Here is a 21,617-nt window from a genome sequence, read left to right on the forward strand (position 1 = left end):
CAATCTTGATTTGAGGACAATTAATGACATGGTGGCGGTGGAGAACGGGGAGAGCAGAGAGAGAGAGAAGGAGGTGGGTGAGGGAAAGAAAAAGCAGAGAGAGGGAAGAAGGGAGGAGGTGGGGGTCTCGGTGTGTGATACATCTTGTACCCTTAATGAATCCCCAAAAATAGAAAAAAGAAGAACATGTTCCACCTCCATCCTGGTTAATATAAAAGATACAAAGTCTCCATCTTTTTTAGTGGCTGAATAGTATTCAGTGGTATACATATAGCACAGCTTCTTAATCCATTCCTGGTTTGGTGGGCATTTTGGCTGTTTCCACATTTTGGCGATTGTAAATTGGTCTGCAATAAACAGTCTAGTGCAAATGTCCTTATGATAAAATGATTTTTTTCTGGGGAAGCGCCTGTGGCTCAAAGCATTAGGGCACCAGCCCCATATACTGGAGGTGGCCAAAAAATGCAAAAAAAAAAAAAAAAGATTTTTTTTTTCTTCTGGGTAGATGCTTACTAATGGGATTGTAAGATCAATACTTCCATACTTCCTTCCAAAAAGGTTGTGTTAGTTTGCAGTCCCACCAGCAGTGTAAAAGTGTTCCCTTCTCTCCACATCCATGCCAGCATCTGTAGCTTTGAGACTTTGTGATGTGGGCCATTCTCACTGGGGTTAGGTGATGCCTCAGGGTTGTTTTGATTTGCATTTCTCTGATAAGTGGGGTGATTAGCATTTTTCATATGTTTGTTAGCCATTCATCTGATTTCTTTAAAGAAGGTTCTATTCATATCTCTTGCCCAGTGATATATGGGTTTGTTGGGTCTTTATTTGCTGATTAATTTGAGTTCTCTATAGATCCTGGTTATAAAACTTTTGTCTGATTCATAATATGCAAATATCTTTTCCCATTCTGAAGGTTGTCTATATGCTTTGGTTGTTGTTTCCTTGGCTGTACAGAAGCTTTTCAGTTTAATTAAGTCTCATTTGTTTATTTTTGTTGTTGTTGCAATTGCCATGGAAGTTTTCCTCATAAAATCTTACCTCAGGCCACTATCTTCAAATGTTTTCCCCACACTTTCTTTGGTGATTTTTATTGTTTCATTTCTTATATTTAAATATTTTGTCCATCTTGAATCAATTTTTGAATTAAAAATCAATTTTGTAATAAATTTGGTGAGAGGTGTAGGTCCAGTTTCAGTCTTTCACATGTGGTTATCCAGTTCTCCCAACACCATTTATTGAATAGGGAGTCTTTCCCCAGTATATGTTCTTGTTTGGTTATCAAAAATCAGGTGACTTTATGTGAAAGCTATAATTTAGCTTTAGGTTTTGGTGTAGGGAGGGCAATGTGTGGGGCCACATCTATAGTGCATCTTAGAATGGGTACAGGCGATTGCACTAATGTACACAGCTATGATTTAACAATAAAAAAATACTATAAAAAACTAAAAAAAAAAGAATGGAAGAAAAAAATTAAAAAAATAAAAGTTCATTGGTTTTAAAAAAAAATCAGGTGACTGTAAGATGTTAGTTTCATCTCATGGTTTTCTATTCAGTTTTAAATGTCAATGTCTCTATTTTTGTGCCAATACCATGCTGTTAAAATCACTATGACCTTGTAGTTTAGCTGAAAGTCTGGTAGTTTGATACCACAGCTTTGTTTTTATTACTAAGAATTGCCTTGGCTATATGGGTTTTTTTGTTTCTGTATAAAATGAAGAATTATTTGTTCCAAATCTTGAAAGTACGATGATGGTATTTTAATGGGGATTGCATTGAATCTGTAGATTGCTTTGGGAAGGATAGACATTTTGACAGTGTTGATTCTTCCTAGCCCTGAGCATGGTATGTTTTTCCATTTGTTAAGATCTTCTGCTATTCATTTTCTTAGGGTTTCATAATTTTCTTTGTAGAGGTCCTTCACATCTATTGTTAGGTATATTCCTAGGTTTTTTTTTAAACTACTGTGAAAGGAATTGTGTCCTTGATTAGCTTCTCATCTTGGCTGTTATTGGCATATACAAAGGCTACTGATTTGTGGACATTGATTTCATATCCTGAGACATTGCTGTATTTTTTGATCACTTCCAGGAGTTTTGTGGTTGAGTCTCTGGGGTTCTCTAAGTATAAGATCATATCATTGGCAAAGAGGGAGAGTTTGACCTCCTCTGCCCCCATTTGGATGCCATTTATTTCCTTCTCTTCCCTGATTATATTGGCTAGATCTTCTAGCACTATGTTGAATAGTAGTGGCAACCTTGTCTGGTTCTAGTTCTAAGTGGAAAAGCTTTCAGTTTTACTCCATTCAGTATAATCATTAGCTATGGCTTTGTTATACATGGCTTTGATCAATTCAGAAATGTCCCACCTATGACTACTTTCTTAAGTGTTCTAATGAGAAAAAGATGATGAATTTGTTCGAATGCTTTTTCTGCATCTATTGAAAGGATCATATGGTCTTTATTTTGCTTCTGTTGATATGGTGAATTACATTTATGAACATGTGTATATTAAACCACCAGTCTTGCATCACTGGGTGAAACTTACTTGGTTGAGATTAATGATTTCTGTAATGTATAAATGTAATCTATTGGCTAGGATATTACTGAGAATTTTTCAACTATATTCATTAATGAAATTGGTCTGAAGTTCTCCTTTTTAGTTGGGTCTTTTCCTGGTTTTAGTATCAGGGTGATATTTGCTTTGTAGAATGTGTTAGGGAAGATTCCTTACTTCTTAATTTTTTGTAATAATTTCTGCAGTGTGTGTATAAGCTCTTCTTTGTGTGTTTGATAGAATTCTGGCATGAAGCCATCTGGCCCAGGGCACTTTTTTGTTAGGAGAGTTTTTATTATATTTTCCATATCAGTTCTTAAAATCAGTCTGTTTAAGAGAGCTATTTCTTCTTGATTAAATTTAGGGAGAGGGTGTGATTCTAGGTATTGATCTATTTCCTTCTCATTAACATATCTGGAAATAGTGTTTCTTGTACTCAGAGATGATCACTTGTGTCTCTGTGGCATCTGTTGTTATTTCCCCTTTATAGTTTCTGATTGAGGTTATTAGAAATTTTACTTTTCTATTTCTAGTTAATCTGGCCTAAGGTTTATTGATTATATATATATTTTTTGAAAAACCAAACTTTTTGTTCATTAATTTTCTGAATGATTCTTTTATTTTCAATTTTATTAATCTTTGACTTAATTTTTTTTTTTTCCTACTGCTGGGTTTTGGATTAGATTGCTCTTCTTTTTCCAATTCCATAAGATGGTTCATGAGTTTGTTGATGAACTCTCTTTCTGTTTTCAAATGTAGGCAATTGATGTGATAAATTTCTCTGTTAAGACTGCTTTTGCTGTATCTCACAGGTTTTGGTAAGTTGTGTCTAATTCATCAGATTTCCACTGCTCTAGATCATACACCCTATCCAGCTCACCACCTCCTCACTGTGCTCCCTGAGCTATGACTCTGGGTAAGGTCCCTTGTCAGATATGGCTGAGTTCTGTCTTTTTCCCATTCTAGGAGAGCTCAGCTGAACAATCCTTCTTATCAGCCATCTTGCTCTGCCCCCTGAAAGTGATTGTGCCAGTTTGTCCTTGGTACTTTTAATTGTTTTATCATAAATTTAATTTCTTCAAAGTTAAATATCCAATATTTTATCAATAGAATTAATCAATTAATCAGCAATTTTTTTAAGTGCCAACTGTGTGCCAAGTACTATTCTAAGGGCTTAGGATACTTCAGTGAATAAAAAAGACCAGTATCTCTGACTTCATGTAGTTTTACTTAAATGAAGAAAAGGGCATTAAAAATATGCATTACAAATAACAGTAAATAAGTTACATGATATACTAGAAGCCAACTGTATGGGAATTTGGGGAGATCACATATTGCCCAGAAGCCTGTTTAATGACTATAATTCTGAGTGAAATGAGGAGATATTAATGATTTATATGATAGATCCAACAGGAATAGAAGAAAATAGAGGTAAAATATAGGGGAACAAAAGTATAAACTAGAGATATGTAAGAGACTATTGCAGTATTCTCTCCAGTGGCTTGGAACAACATTGGAGAAAAATAGGCAGATTCTAGATGCATTTTAAATATATAGCTGGCATTATTTCATTTAAGTATGAGAGAAAGATAGATGTCAGGTATCATTTAAGTATGAGAGAGAGAGAGAGTCAAGTATAACGCTATGATTTTTGACCTGAACAACGAGGATGTTAGAGTTATAATCAACTAAGATGTTGAAGAATATGGGGTGAGGTAGGTTTAAGAGTAGATTCAGGAGTTCAATTTTGGACATGTTGAGTTTTTGCTGTTAACCTTGGAGTTAGGAGAGGTACCAAATATGCAGGTAGACTTATGAGTTTAAAGATTAAAAGAGTAGTTTGACCTAAAGAAACAAATTTTGAATAGTCAGGTTGTGGAAGATAGTGCTTAAGGCCAATAGACTGGATTATTTCATTAAGAAAGTGAGTGTTGATAAATACAGGATGAGAACTGGAAACTGAGTACTCTAACATTAGGAGGCTAAGGAGAAGTTAAGGAAATAGCAAAGAAGACTGAGAAAAAGCAGTTAGTGAGTTGAAAACCAAGAGCATATGGTGCCCTGTTAGCAGAATGGAGTAAGTGTGTCAGAGAGGAGAAAGAGATCAGCTGTGTCATATGCTGATAATACATCTAGGTGAAGACTGAGAATTGTTCATTGGATTTGGCAACATGAAGGTCATTTGTGACATTGAGGAGATGAAGTTTAAAACAAATGGCGAAGACAAAAGCCTGATTGGAATGGGTTTAACAGAGAATTAGAGAAGAAATAAGCAATTATTTCAATAGGTTTTTCTACAGAAGAGCATAGAAATAGGGAATTAGCTAGCTTGGCATAGAAAGTGAGGTTGAGAGCATTCTTTTTTATAAGATGGAAAAAAATCACAGTACTTTAAAATGCTGATGGAAAATATCTACTAGAGAGGGGGAAATCATATGAGAAATGGAAATAGGAGAATTTCTTGAGTGATCTTTGAAGGCAAGAACAAAGAGGTTAGTATTGAACAAGAGCATAGACACTCATCTGAGTGTGCGGAGGGACTTGAGAGTTCTCTTCTGAGCACTTCATTCTCCCCAGTGAACTACTAAGAAAGGCCTTCCACTCAGAGGAAGCTGTGGAAGCAAGCTTTGTTGGTTAGAGAACTGAGAAGAAGGTATGAAATAGTGCTCCAGAGTGGGAAATTGTGCTAGGCAAGTAAACTAGGGAGGAAGACCCTTAAAAATGGTGGCCCCAAACTGCAGAAAATCAAGAAAGACATGCAGAATCCAAGAGTATGTCATTTAAATATGGTAAAAGGCTTAATGAAAAGTAAAATTCAATTGGAGTGAAGAGTGTCAGATACTGGCTATCTGAAGGAATACAGCCCCATCATAACTTAAGAATTCAGTATTAGATGACTCAAATCTTAGGGATGCTGGCTGCAGACTAGCTCATTTAGAGAGGGGGGAATTTGGATTTCTTATGGACCTAAAAATTTTTAAACTGAGCTCCCTGTTGTCCTAAGGGAAAAAAAATGCCTTGGGTTTTTGCAACTCCAGATCTCCCAAATTTCTGATCAATATTCATTTTTAGTTGACTAAAATGATATCCCCTCAAAATCTTTTTTGGTTAATATAACCCCAGAAGAATTTTGATTGACACATTGCTTTTTTAGTAGGAAAATCTTTTTTAACATTGGGGAAATGTAAAATTAAATATATGGATTATGAAATAAATATTTTATCGATATTTTTATAAATATTATGAAATGATATTTTTATAAATATTATGAAATGAATAGTCTGAAGTTTTGGTGAAGGAGTAGAGCTCACTCTTTGGTCCATAATCTACAAAAGTAGCTGCAGCTATTCCTGTAGCTAGTCATTTGTGGGCTGCATGGGCCATGGGGATTGTTGGTTTGTGGCCCTCTCCTCCCATAATAATAAAATCTAGTAACTATATTGAAAAAAAATATATATATATAAAGGTTTTTCTGTTTTTGCTTTTTTTTTTTAAGGCTTTACCTGCATAAATGTGACCTAGGAGAGTCACAAATTAGCCTTGTGGATCCAATAAAACATTCAGCTGAGTTATCCTTTGATCATGAATTGCTATTGTAAGTGGAAATGTTTGTAAAATAGTCTGAAATACTGTCATTAGCATATAATTTCCCAGGCTTAAAAGTTTAACATTATATTTCAAGGTTTATTTAAGGACTCATGTTTTCATATGTTAATAAGAATTTTAAGATTCTTAAAAGGATATATCAAATTTATAAATGTAATTTTAAATGTTAGAAAGTATTAATTCATAAGCAAAAACCTCCTTAAATATACTTGATTAATTAACAGACTTATAAAACTATTTTAAGATGGTCTTAAAAGCTTCAGGAAGAGCTAGGTCTTTGAATTAGTAACTAAAATAAATATAATTTTTAAATCAATTATTCTGGACACCAATTATGCTGTCAAGTCAATCTCAAAATTCACATTAGACACTTTTATTTTTGGCTTATGAGATTTTTTCTTTGGTTCCATGGAATTTAGTCTGAAGTTAAGTCAGGGAAGGACCCAGTATGTTTTTCCACTTGTTCAGTCAATGATTATACCACCATATTTTTCACACCTGATTTGAACTTTAATCATCTACTAAAGTCCTAGATGTTTGTTTCTTGATTTTCTAATTGCTTTTATTGTTAAACCTGTTTCTTCCATAGTCCACGGGGATTTTAATTATTCTTGTTCTATAATGTTATACTTTACTATAGGATAAAACCATATTTTATTTTATAAAACTTTTCTAGATATTCTCACATGTTTATTTTTTGGGTGATCTTTAGTATCATTCTGTTACAATAAAAATGTTTAAATGGTAATACTTCAATGTGAAGAACATTGTATTTGTAGTTTATTACTTACACACAGTTAAATCAGGAATAGTGTTTATATTGTGTCAATTGGCTTTTATAATTATTGAGATCAATTTTTCTTCTTTGGATCTATGAATTTAATGAACTGTATTAATCAATTTCTTTAAGTTGAAATAATCTTGCATTCCTGAGAAAAACTCCTTAAATTTAATACTGAATCCTATTTGGTAATATTTGCAGATTTTTTTCCTAGATTATATTCATTGCTATGGCTCTATTAAACTTACCTACCTCTGTTAGGGATAATCTTGCATTTTGTATTTTACTAGAAAATCACTCATTTTAGCCATGTGTGTGCATATATATATAGTTGGGTTTTTTGCTTAGATGTTTTAAAATATCATATAGTTCTCTTTATTTACACTGTATCTTAGGGTGTTTTTCTTCTCTTCATTTCTGTTTATTGATGCTTTCTTTTTTTTTAATTATTAGTGTACCTATGGATTATCTTATTCCTTGATCATTCTTTGTTTTAACTCTATTTCAGTTATCTTTGTAATTTCTTTATATTTATTCATAGTTTCTTTACTTTTGCTTTCATTAGGTTTAGTTTGTAGGGATTTTTCATGAACTTTTAATGCTAAAAACATGACTTGTTTGTCTCAGTCTTTCTGGTCTGATGTGTTTGTCTGTGATTTCTTCCACTGAGCATATCCTTATTTGTGTTCATAGGATGTACCTTTTTTATTATCATCATTACTTTCCAGATAATTTTTACTATATTTCAATTTTCCCCTTCAACCAAAAATGAAGTGAGGTTTTTTTTTTTTTTTGTACTTTCTAAGTAGTTGGTCAATAATACTTTATTCTAAAAAAAAAGATCTATAATTCAACCTTCACTGATTTATGCTTCTTGGTCCTAATTAATGAGTGAATTTGCCATAACATACATTAAAATGTATGGGATTAGTTGCAGAAATTTTTTTTATGTTTACATGATACCAACATGAATGTAAATTAAAGAAAAAGTAAAAATATATTCCCCACCTAAGCAACATATTCTTGGTTAAAACTTATCTTGTGTGGGATGATGCCTGTGGCTCAAAGGAGTAGGGCACTAGCCTCATATACTGGAGGTGGTGGGTTCAAACCCAGCCCCGGCCAAAAACTGCAAAAAAAAAAAAAACCTTATCCCATGTATATTGGCTGTTTCTCTTCCAAATTTCAATTTTCCTTTTAAATGAAAATACAATGTATAGTTCTAAGGGTTTTGAAGGAGAAATAATATATTATTGGCCACAGATTAAGTCTGGAGATTATAATTAGCAGAGCTTCAGACCACTGTTTCCAAAAAGTGGTATTTGACTTCAAACTTTATCCTTTCATAGTATTTGAAAGAGCAGAAAATTAATCTGACAGCCTGAATTCTATTAAACTCTTAACTTCTGGGCCCAATGCTAATTCTTCCCACTTACTAATCTGCTGCCTCCTGATTAGCATGTATAACACAGAAGAAAGAAAAATAAATTTCCATTTTTCTACCACGCACAGAAAATAATTTTAACATTTTAAAGATTCACTTAGTATCACATATATAATATTCTTTTTTCTTTTTTCTTTTTTTTTTTTTTGTAGAGACAGAGTCTCACTGTACCGCCCTCCGGTAGAGTGCCGTGGCGTCAGACGGCTCACAGCAACCTCTAACTCTTGGGCTTATGCGATTCTCTTGCCTCAGCCTCCCGAGCAGCTGGGACTACAGGCGCGCACCACAACGCCTGGCTATTTTTCTCTTGCAGTTTGGCAGGGGCTGGGTTTGAACCCGCCACCCTCGGCATATGGGGCTGGCGCCCTGCTCACTGAGCCACAGGCGCCACCCACATATATAATATTCTTAATGAAAAGAAATAATCTCTTAAATCTTTTTTTGTTTTTACTTTTGAAATGTGGTTATTTTGCTACTGGGTGTTCATAGTCACTATCTAAGAAAAATAAATTGCTGTGTTTTCATTTCTTTAGGAGTAAGAAGACAAGATGCAAGTAACGCCTTCATGGTCCATAGGCAAATAAGCAAATGGGAATTTTTTTTTTTTCTTTTCTGATTAGTAGCTCAGTACCCAAAGTGACTTTCCTGGACTTGGGAAGAGAAGAGATCATCCTTCTGCTAAGAGGAAGGCCATGGATGCAGAAAATCAAAAAAACAGTAAAGGGCTAAATTATTTTTACTGGGATTATTTCACTTTAATAAATGTTGTTTTGTCATTTTTATAGAAGCTACATTATCTCTTCTGACATTAGTGAAATAGATTACAAAATTTTAACAATGTTAGTAATTAATTCTGTTAAACAGTATTTCCCCATAGCCAGAGAGATATATTTGAAGATATTGGAAATATTCTACAGTAACCAAGTATTCATTCCAAAAACAATGTGTGATTTCCAGAAATCAGAGTTAAATCACAGAAAAACTGTTCTGTATCAAAAGGGGTCCTAACGAGATTCTGTCTCATGTGTCAAAAGTACTATTATCAGCTTAGTATAGCCATAAATTTTGATCAGCTCAAAATGGACCAAAAACCCCCCTGCTTGTCTAGACTTGCATTTGACCAAAGAATAGAATGAAATGAAAAGGCTGTTTGCAATATTCTTTACATTGGCTGGCATTTAGTCAAGCTGTGTCCCTCACTAGAAACAATCACACAATATTTTCTGGAGGTTACACAATTTTCTGAATAGGCACAGCCTTTGTTGCACACCTAGCTCCACCCTGTGAAGGTGGGCAGAGACCACTGAAGAAGAGAGGGCTGGCAATGATTATGGTGATCTTAGTGATGGTGATGTCTCTCATGTACCATACTCTCCCTATGTTCTAGACATGATGGTAAGTTCTTCATCTTAAACACATCATTAAATTGCATAGTACTATGTATTTTCTGCTGGTATTAAGTTACAAGCAGTTTCTATGTAACTCAATAGCACACAGTGACAATGTACAAAATATTGAATAGATATGATGGATAAATATTCTCAGAAACACAAACTACAACAAAGCCACAGTGCCTTCAATATTGCATCTTCCATATACAGCCATCGGTTAATTATGCTACTCATTACCCGAGGGTGAGAGGCACGTGTTCATGGCCACACCAAAACTAAGTGCAGAGATCACCTTCAGCTTGGTATTTACCACAGACTAAAAGACACTGAAATTTATTCCTGTAGTCATTCATTAATTCTTTCATTCAATCAGCAAACATTTGTTGTACATGTATGTGCAAGATACTATGCTAGTTTCATAGCAGAGTCAAATACAAATAAAATATGGGCACAAGTAAATGCAAAATTATAGCTCGACAATTGCCATGAAGACAAGTTTCACAGGGATATGATAGTGTATGTATACTAGAAAAATCTAACCTAGCCATGAAGTTGGGGAGAGTTTTCCTGAGGAATCATGTTTGAGTTGAGGTCTGAAGGGTAAGTAGGCATTAACTAAATGAAGAAGAAACAAGCAAAGAGTCACATGAGCAAAGACCTTCTGAGGGTAAGAGAAATACATATATGAAAGGTGCAGGAGCCCTTGAGTTCAGTGCTGAACAAGTTGAATTGGAGTTATCTTTGAGATGTTCAAGACATAATTCAGACACTGTAGATATATCTTTGTGAGTCATCTGCAAATTGAGAGTAACTAAAACTGATGGTGTAAGACAGAGCCAGTTCACATCCTTTCTTTGTGTGGAAACAACTCAAACCTTTCCACATATTTCAAACTTCTTAGATATGAAAATAATGTGGAATTATTTTTCAGCTACTATTTTCTAGAGCTCAAGGTATTTAGATATCTCTTTGCTTCACAGACATTTTATGAATACTTTTTATGGTGAAGAAAATAGGCTCAAAATTTACTACTTTATTTTATATAAAGGAATTTATAATGTTTTAGGTATTTCATTTTTAGTCAACACAATATGAATAAAGAACAGCCAAATGAAGAATATTATATTCAAGAAGTTGATAACAAACTTGATTTTAGAGTCTTGGTTCTCCCAAGTTTAGGTTTTGTTTTGAAATTTCCCCTAGTGATTATGGAATCCTAAAGAATATGGAATCTCATGCTTGTGCCTAAGCAAAATGTGAATTATGGCTACCTGTGTTTTGATAAATTGTTCATATCTAGGAAATTTGTAATGAAAGTGACAGTCACCATTTTAAAGCATTGAAAGACAGTTATGTGCAGATGGTATACATAGTCATTTCCTGAGTGTACAGGAGCCTGGGGTAAGTTGATTCATGATTTAATGATTTCTATCAGAATGAAATAAGCATTTGATCTTTGGATTTGATCACCTCTATCTGCAGCTGCACCTCAATTAGCAATTACTTCCTGCCTGGGCTCTTTGCCCAGGCAAATGGGGTTTGTCCTTCTTTTATGTCTCACAGACTTCCCTGATAATAGACATAGTAACTCTTTGAACTATTGCTTCCTCTGGATTTCACAGCTCTAAAAATTTCAGAAAGGGGATTTTTCTCCTATCATTTTTTTTTCTGTCACAATAAATATCTATCTTTTTTTTCTGTCACAATAAATATCTATCAACAAATAAATATCTTCCTCTAATAATATCCTTTGGAAGCTGTTTCATTTACTTGCCATAAAAACTTAAAAGCAACTTTTTGAAAACTGTTCTTTACAATTGTTTTGTATCCTAGAGTAATGCTTTTATTTCAAAAGAAAAATACAAGATCAAGATGGTGTGGTAACACTCACGTCTGCTCATTCACTTCCTTATTGATATTATTTCAATAGGCTTGCTGTATGTGGTTGAAATCAGCCATATTTTTCAGCTGCCAAACAGAAAAATACAAGATCAAGATGGTGTGGTAACACTCATGTCTGCTCATTCACTTCCTTCTTATTGATAATATTTCAATAGGCTTGCTATATGTGGTTAAAATCAGCCATATTTTTCAGCTGCCAAACACATATTGCTTAAGACAGAAAATGAAGGAATTTTCCTATACTTTTCTTATTCCTTCCATGACTCGAATATTATATTCAAGAAGTTGGTAGCAAACTTTTGATTTTAGAGTCTTGGTTCTCCCAAATTTGCTACTCAATAATTAAAAGCACCATTTCCGTTTTACAGTGTAGTATTTTGTCCTTCAGTGATTGTTTCAATGTAATTGTGAATGAAATAGGACCCGTGACTTACCTTTTGCCATGGGTATTCAGTGGTTTCTAATTTCAGAGGCAATGCATTAAACAGATTTAGCTTTGCAGATGGAAAAGTTAATAAGATACATGCAGTATTTATATTCTCTATCCATGTTTGCTAAATCCTATCTATATTCTGAATAGCGTAATTTCCCTACCTTCCTCATTAAAACATTAGCCTAATTAAAATGGTAACTACCCAATAACAACAGAAAAATTTGTTGCCAGCTTAGATCATGTATGTAGTTATCTGATAAAATGACTCTATTTACAAAATTGTATTAGCGATCTGATAAAATGGCTCTCGCAGCTCTCCTTGTCTGTACGTATTTAGTAGATTAAGGACTGGGATCTTAATCTACTGACTGTCACAGTGATCTGCCATCTGTGGTTCCAGGTGCCTGCCTGGTTTTTAGGAGCTGAAAGGTGAACAGTCTTCCAACTTGCATGCATTGATGGAAGTCTTCTCACATACTGTGCTCAAATCTTTGATTTGATATATTTATGAGACTTGCAGGGCAGTTGTGAGCCATGTGGGCATGTCATACGTAAGGACTACAGGTGTGCAAGGTGGAATGTCACCACTCACACGAATGAAACGGTGATTGTAATATCCCAACAGGCCAATGGAAAAGCACAATAAGAAATCCAGAGAAGTATTTCGTTGGATTGAGAAATAAATGTATTGATTTATTGCAATGAATAAATATTTGATTACCACTGATGTGTTTGAACTTTAGTGAAAAGTTAAGTGAGAAATGTTTAATTAAATAATTAAGTTACTAAAAGTTCTAATAGGTAGCACTTTATTTGGAGGACCTACGAAATAAGTTTGGAGTTATAGATTCAAGTACTCCATTAGTTCAATGTAAAATTTATTGAGATGTAGACACACATGCACACGCAGCAGAGTACAGCTAAATGCGTTCAGTGAATGTTCACAGAGCGAGCATATCCACATAGCTCAGGATCCTTCTCTCACCCCCACCCCGTACCTTGCTAATATTTGATTTACTTTTGGGAGGGGTAAAAAATTGTGAATGATTTATTGAATTATAATATATGCATATAAAAGCACACAAATGATAAATGTATAATTCACATTTTCAGAAACTAACAACACCCAGAAATCCAGATCAAGAAACAGAACTTTCCAGCATCCCAGAAGCACTTTCATACCCCAGAAAACCACCGCTGTCCACCCAGGCTACCCACTCTGGACCTCCACTAGTTTAGTTTTGTCTGTTTTTATACTTTACATAAACTGAATCACGAGGCAGGCACTCTCCCTCTGACATCTTTCCCTCAGTGTTACCTATGTGAGAATCAGTCACATGGTCACGTGTTATTCTAATAGTTCATTCCCATTTCACTGGGTGGTGATACTGCAATTTATGTACACACTTGGGGGTGGTGGGCGTTTGGGTCATTATAAATAGTGAAAACTCCATTTTTAACTTATATTTAAAGTCAGAATGAGTTTTATTTCTGTGCATCCTATGGCAACAAAGCAGGATGAACAGCAAGTCATGTTCCTTTTTCCCTGACACTCTTTTCTTTTGCTCCGGATCTTTGAATGTTGATTTAATGTGATATTTGAAGAGGGAAAGGAGGAGGCAAAAAGTGAAAGAATGAAAAGAAAAACAGGTAAATGTCCCTTACTGACTGTGTTTATAGTTCTTTTTAAATTGTCTAATAGTTTCTGTTACAGGAGTCATCAAATTCTGGAGCTTCTGTAGGGTGCGTAAGTAGTTATTTAGATACTGATTCAAGTGATAGGTTCTCCAGCCAACCTTCCAGAGAACCCCCTTTAGTGGTTTCTATCCTCAGGGGTCCCCTTGCCTTGATAGGAAGCTCTTCATTAATATTCTGTCAGCATGTTGGGATTCATCTGATACTCAAGAATTCATTCTTTTTTCCCCCTGAAAACCATGGAAATACACCTGCTGAGGCCTCCCTTCCCTTCCTGACATCATGGAAAGCTTTGGTCAATAAATGTGGTGCCCTTTTCACAGGCGCTGCAAATACTAAGGGAAGGAAAGAGTAGCAAGTATCTCCCTCCTTTCATCACAGGAATTTGTTTCAAAGAATCCCTCCTATCAACCTCTAGCCTCCTTTTTTTCCAGCCCAGATGGGGGTAGCAGTCATTAGACTGGTTTTCCTATCTTTATTAATATCTCAAAGAGATATGGATCCATTGATTCCAAAGATCCACTGATCTCACTTTTGAAGCCTTAGCCAAAATTTTTAAGCAACAGGAATGAATCTAGTTAATACCCTGTTACTGAAGAGCAGAGACAAGTTTAAATTAGGCTTATTTATGGAATGCCTATACTACTCACAGCCACTTCAAATACTTGTAGAAAATAAGATTCATCTGGCTAACTCATTCAAAAGGTACAAATTCTTTATACCCAATACTGTTCTAGGCCACATGGAGACTTGAAGACATGTGAACTCTCAATGAGTTCTTGATCACACTTGAAAGGCAAAATTTGCATTCTTAAAACTATTAGCTGATTTTGATGGTGCTTTATAAAAGGGAACATGTAATGCTAGCAGATAAACCATTATCCAGAAGGTAAACTGAACACGAAGGAGTTCCAGCCATCTCTCCTTATCGTATCTGAGGAGCTGTAGCTTTATACTCACGTTTTGTCAGCAATACATTAAGGGAACTCTGTACTCTGTATTGAAATACCAAGAACGAACAATCAGCACAGGCGGGAAACCATAATATTGAGTCTGTGAAGGAGAAGCTTTCTATTTGCTTGATTTAGTCTATGCCATGTAGGATTGCTCCTTTTGATCCACCTCGAACATTTTAGCCAAAGAATCTCTAAAAGTAGAAAAGTATAAATGATCAATTACCCCTCATGTTTCTGCAGGCTTGGCTTATAGTAGGCTATCATAAATTTGAAATGTCTCTGACATTTTCTATTTTATTTTAAAAATTTATTTGAACTTTGCATTTAATCTGCTGCTGTGATTTGAATATTTGTCCCCCTCAAAACTCATGTTGAAATTTAATCTCCAATGCAACAGTAATGAGAGGTAGATCCTTTAATAGGTGATTGGACTGTGATGTCCCTACTCTCAGGAATGAATTAATGCACTCATGGACTAATGGACTAATGGGCTATCATGGGAGTGGAAGTGGTGGCGTAATAAGAAGAGGAAGAAAAGTAGCCAGGCATTGTGGCAGAGGCCTGTAGTCCCAGATACTCAAGAGGCTGAGGCAAGAGGATCACTTAAGCTTAAGTGTTTGATGTTGCTGTGAGCTAGGTGCCCAAGGTGACATAGTGAGACTCTAAAAAAAAAAAAAAGAAAAGAAAAGAAAGAGAGAGCTAGAGCTGAGCTAGCATATCAGCGCCCTGCCATGTGATGTCCTGTGTTACCTTGAGACTCTGCAGAGCCCCTGACAGCAAGAAAGCCTTCACACCAGATGTGACCCCTTTACCTTGAACTTCTCAGACTCCGTAACTGTATGAAATAAGTTCCTTTTCTTTATAAATTATCCAGTTACAGGCTTTCTGTTGTAAGCAATAAAAAATGGAGTAAGACAGTATCGCTGATTGTTTTCTCAAGCATTGCTACTCAAATTTTTAAAAAGTTAAAATATTGTTAGTTTTATTTTAGATTGTAAAACATATACATAAAATTAAAGAATTGCAGTATCTTGTTTGAAATGCATGAATGTAACATATATTAAATAAATGGTTTTATATTGTAAGTATCTCTGTAGATTTGCTCTTAGTTAAATATTAAAATTTGAGATCTATATTGAATAAAAAAAGACTTAAACTATTTGGCATCAAATAAGGCTGCTGCCCTGTATGTTATACCCACAGGTACATTACTACTATACACCCTAAGGGTTATACTTCCAGTTTGAGAAGATAAATGCTATTCTCTAGGGTTACAGTTTCTAGCCTAAGTTTACATGTAAGTAATACTTCATGAGAGTTATGGAGTATTACTTAAAATGCTTTTAGAAATTAGCAAAGGAGCTCAAACATGATATCTCATGAATTATAGTATGACAGCAACTCCTGACATTTTAAAAACATAGTCATGTATCCTAGACCTTGTAACTCTGTTACATAGAGGAAGATTAAGATCTCCACCTGACAGATAATAAAACTGATGCTTACACTGATTAAGTAACTTGCGTGAGCTTACCGCTGAGAACATACTAGCCTGTCAACATCATGGGCAGGGACCTTGTCTATTTTGCTTATCAGCCTCCAGCACAATGCCTGACAAACATTAGGAACTCAATAAATGCTTAATGAATTAATTAATCTCCAGGTTTCTAGTTCTAACTACTCAGAGTCCAGAGTAATTCCTTCAAAAATAAAATGGCAGAAAGAAGGTCAATTGAAAAACCAAAGCCAGATCAATCCTCTTTTCCAATTTTCTAAGGACGGATCCTGAAATAGTTTGTAAGAATGGAAAGAAAAACCACAAGACTCATTTTCTAGAAAGAGTTAAACGTTTTTAGGTGAATTTGTTACAAGTATTTCTTTCCTAAGTGGCTTCCCTTTTCAGTGACACAACTGAAGGGCTAAAAGTACAGGTTCTGAGTGGGGAGAAAAAAAGAATGACTTTGTGGGATTGTTGAACAACTTGGAGTGAAAGGAGGGTACAGTGAACTCAAATGCCCTTTGTCACAGTCATCCTTGAGAGCAAAAAGTCTAAGGTCTGGATTGCTTATTAAAACTGAACTAGCAACAAACTCTTAGAGAGACAGACTGAAAATCAGCATTGGTGTGCTTCTATATCCCAGCGATGTCACCGTCATTCAGTACTAGGACTACAGCATAGTGGCAGATGTGAGGGTGACATACTGAGGAAGAGAAGAAAAGCGTGTACAAAGAACATGCTACAAAGAGATCTGTGGGCAGGAGGAGATATACCTCGGATTAGATAAAGAAAGAGTCTTGTTCCCCAGGACTGATGATGGCCATCGGTTGTCTCTTCTCCATGGAGTGAGAGAAAAAGGCATCGCTTCAAACAGGGGTGACCAACCCTGGCCCATGGCTGGCTATGAACGCTTACTTGTGGTGGAAGATAGCATGAAATTTATGCACAGACCTTTTCCCTTGCTATCAATTTTCATTAGCACTTGTGTGTTTAATGTGTGGCCCAAGACAATTCTTGGATAAGCATTCATAGCCAGCCACAGGCCACAGTTGGACGTCTCTGGATGGAAACCAGAATCATAGCAAACTAAATAGTGAAGACTATAAATAGTTGTGCAGAGTCAGGGACCTATGGAAATCCATCACTCATCTGTCCTCCATGGGAACTCCCAAGCATCCAGTTGCCCACAGCCCCAGAGAGCACATCAGAATGCAAGGAGTCTCCTATTCACGGGCAGAAGACCTGGGTTTCCAGACTCTCATTTTGCCACTCCCTAACTCCTGGGACCTGTGGCATTTTGCTTAAACCATCTAAACCTCTTCCTTCCTTGTCTTGTGACTGTAGGAAAAATAAACCTGATTTCTCATGCTGTTCTGAAGAATTTAATGAAAAAATATAAAAGGAAGTTCTATGTAAATTATAAAGCACCCTACAACTCTCAGATTATATTACTGTGGTTGTCTCCCTTCCTGGAGTTAACCTCTTCAGACAGCAGCACTAAGGAAGCAAGGCCTGGAAGGAGGAAGGTGTGAAAAAAGCCAATAGTTCTGCCCAGGTATGACTTTGATTTACATCAAGAACATTTTTGTAGGTGAATAACTAAACCAAAGTGGTACTCACTTGATGTGCCAGGCAATTGCTAGGTGCCTTAAATGTTTGATCTCATTTCATGATTTCAAATATAGGACACCCCTCTTACATATAAGGAATTGGAGACTTAAAGTGGTTAAATTATTCACCTATGTCCACACGTCCTTTAGGAGAGAGCTGGAGTTTAAACCTAGACATCTGACTCCAGAGACATCTCCCTAAGGTGATATAGGTTATGCACCTATGGCCTTAGGTTGCACAGATCAGTTGACTGGGGGTAATATTTTTAAGCCTTTTTAATTCAAGCCTAGTGCCAACTTGCAGCAGCAAAAGGAAACAGCTACAAGGTTAGCTGTCTCTGAATTAAAAGAACACAGGGTGTGGCTTGGAAAGGTAAAGATGGAAAGTGCCAGAATTCTCTAGATCCTAAGAAATTAGTGAATGTGAGGAAGAAGCTGAAAATAGCAAAGAGGCACTGACAGAAACAAAGAAATAAAACTCACGGGCAATGGGACTAATCTCAAGAGGGGCGCTCGGAGGGCAGTGGGCAGGCTGATGGCAGAGTGTGGGCAGTCTTGCTCTATAGGGGCCCAGAGAGGCCAAATTTAAGGATATCATCTTTTACCTTTTCTGAGAGATTCGCTAAAATTCATGAGGTCAGTCTTTAGGCATAAGGATCATTACTGGTTCACATGATTTCCCCTTTCTCCATCTAGAAGCAAATGGCAAAGATGCAGTATAATTTCTTTCTTTTTTTTAATAAATCCAAACCCCAGTACAATTCCTACCACCAGAGCTGGGCAAGTCACATTCCATCTACCAGAACTAAGCTGTGCAGTGGGAGTCTGTTGCAGGCCTGTGGAGGGCACTGAAGCAACTTCTTAGAAAGCTGGCAGCTTCTGCTGCTGTGTTTGTGAGGACCTCAGTGTGTGTACATGTGTGGCATGCACAGAAGTGTAAGGATCTGCCTTCAGCCATCACGGAAAAGACATTTCACAGTTACAGTGACTTTCCCTCTGGCACTAAAGTAATTTTATGAAGGATGAACGCTGTATGTTTGCTTTCTTAAAAAAAACAATTAAACAGAGATGGGCATTCAGATGAATCCCAGATTATTTCACTTACAACCAAGAAAAAAATAATTTTCTTTTTGTCTGAATAATTACTACACAGACCAGGGTTCCATAGCACATTAGTACAAAATTATATCCCCCCAAAAGGGATTTTTGATCAAATAAATGTAGAACAAAACTGGACGTAACATATTGCTCTTGAATATTTAAAGATATGAGTTGTAAGTCTTATGGTAAAAACATAATTCGGCTTTTCAAAATGTGAGGTTAAAAAATATATTTGACTGTAGACACCTTCTCTGTCCTGTGAGGCCAGGAGTGGTTCTGAGCACTAACGAGACTACAGACAGCTGGCAGCCCTCTCAGAGTCATTAGGAAACCACAGAATTCTACCTCAGTCAGCAGGTGTTGATGAAGAACCGGAGGCTCCAGTCTTCCCAGCGTTTCCACACAGAGCACTGCTCAGCGCACTCTAGTACCGGGTAGAGGAGGTACGTGGACTCCACCAACTCCGGCCTCAGCGGGTAGAAGAGAACATCAGGGGCCTGCAGCCACCAGTTATACCGCGCAGGGAGGGCACCGCAGCGCCTCCATATGGCACAGTAAAAGGCGTGGAGGCAGACGGCGTCTTCCACGTCTCCTATCAGCTCCTGACGAGAGGACACAGGTCACCTGGCTGGGACACTTCTCCCGGAGTGGCAAGACATGACACAAGGGCCCTGAGAATTCCTCCACTCCCCCAGTTCTTATCTGACCTACAAAGATGGTGAAGACAAAACCAGTGCAAAAGTGACACCCCAGACAAACAGACATGCTAAACTGATGGGAGGTGCACAGAAAAGAGGTTCAATGTACTAATGAACGAGGAATAAACAACTGGGACATGCATCATTTAAAAATCACACGGTTACCTTTCAAGTGAGGTTTGCAATTATGTAGTATATTTCTGTTCGGTGCTCTGGGGGCTAAGGGGGAAGGGAGGCCCTTTGTGATGTCACTGAGAAAAGGGAATGTGTAACTTCACGTAGTATTTTTTCTTACTTCCTATAATTTTAGTAATACAAATTTAAATACCCACTCTGTGACTTGGATCAATTTACTTAATTTCTCCAGCCCTCACTTTGACTTTCTACAGAACTTCCAAATCTACCACTTCTTTCCATCTCCTTGCCAGCACCCTGACTCGCTCATCCCAGCTACTCAGGTGTCTATACTCTTTGATTCCCATAGTAGCCTCCTAATAAATGGTTCTTTCTGATTGTAAATTGAGAGCACTTTTAAAAATAAAAATTGAATTAAAAAATCTGTCAGGGGCTTTCCAGTACTCTCTGGATAAAGGCCACAATTGCTTACATGGGCAATTTATGAGGCCCTAGGGAAGTGGTTCTCAACCTTCCTAATGCCGCAGCCCTTTAATACAGTTCCTGTGGGTCATGACCCACATGTTGAGAACCACTGCCCTAGTGGGTGATCTCAACCCTCCTGTATTTCCAGCCTAAACTTTCACTGTGATGGCCTTGCCCCTGGGCTCCAGCCATTCTGAGTTTTCTCTGTCCCTTGAAGTTCCATGTGCCCTTCTTCCCGAGTACCTTTGCACACTCCTCTTATCCCATTCTTGCCCTCTCTCATCCACTTGTCTCCTTTTGCCACAGTAACTATTTTACATCCTTTACAACTCAGCTCATGCATTACTTCTCCAGGGAAAACTCCAATGTTGGCTTCCATTCTCTGTTATAAAGTCTCTTAGAATTGCAGTTCACTTCTTCAGAGCACTATCAACTGCCAACTTCGAATTCATTGTTTACCAAGCCAAGAGAAAGCACAACCTTGTCAAACTCTTAGTAGCATGTCTGAGGGAGAAGGCAAAGGTGGGGTACTGAAAAGATTCAGGAGACTAGTTTAAGGCAGTTCATTCACTACCAGGTCAGATGGGGCTTGGACAAAGTTCACAGAGTAATCACTTAGGATTGATGGACGCAGAAAGACAAGGATCTCCGAGCAGTCTTGAAAAGTCATTTGATGAGCCTGATTAAGCAACCCGTTATCCTGAGAAGGGATATTTACCCTAAAGAATGCTTCTTGGAAAATCTACCATATGGATAATTGGATTTTCCCAAATAAACGATATAGCTATTTGCATCTTCAGCTTCCAGCACATGAGTTTTCTGAAATGATAAAACGTGTTAATGTGGATAGTCAATAGAAAAGTTTTGTTAATGAAGATGTTGAGCTGAGTGCTTGTGGATAAGAAATAAAACTCTCCTTTCCAAATTTATGAACCTCATCATTCTTCAGTTGACAGTAGTTCTCAGCACATATGAGAATTTGTAATTATCTAGTTGAGTGGTTATTAGATTAACATCTCCCTCTTCTTCCTGGCTGCAAACTCCTGATGGCAGGGGCTATAGATGCTTCTTGAGTCAGCTCTTACCCCAACACTTAATCTGGCATAGTGTCTGGCAATGAATATTTGTTTAACAACTAAAAAATAAAAGTAAAATTCTAAACCCCTACAACTGACTCAGTGAGCCCCCTCTTGGCCAAGGGACCCCCGAAAACCTTAAAAGCTGAGTTTCCAGCCATGATAGGACTGGAGACACACAACATTATGCCCCCTCCCTTGTTCACTGCTATTAGGCTGTCTTCTCTAAGGGTTAAACAGAACCAGCCCTTTGGAAAGACTTGCTCCACCACT

At 36.7% G+C, this 21,617-nt stretch overlaps 1 long non-coding RNA gene across 1 annotated transcript in view; it reads right to left on the minus strand.

Moving 5' to 3' along the window:
* Window positions 1-14,544: 14,544 nt before the first annotated feature.
* Window positions 14,545-21,617, minus strand: part of LOC128592618 (uncharacterized) — a 120,964-nt gene continuing 113,891 nt past the window's right edge. The window contains exons 3-6 of the long non-coding RNA XR_008381948.1: window positions 19,316-19,572; window positions 18,475-18,561; window positions 15,574-15,646; window positions 14,545-14,952 (exon numbers count right to left, since the gene is read on the minus strand). This is a non-coding gene — a long non-coding RNA (uncharacterized LOC128592618). The remainder of the gene's footprint in view (window positions 14,953-15,573; window positions 15,647-18,474; window positions 18,562-19,315; window positions 19,573-21,617) is intronic.

The sequence above is a fragment of the Nycticebus coucang genome, chromosome 8, assembly GCF_027406575.1.
Source record: "Nycticebus coucang isolate mNycCou1 chromosome 8, mNycCou1.pri, whole genome shotgun sequence".
Classification (NCBI taxonomy): domain Eukaryota; kingdom Metazoa; phylum Chordata; class Mammalia; order Primates; family Lorisidae; genus Nycticebus; species Nycticebus coucang.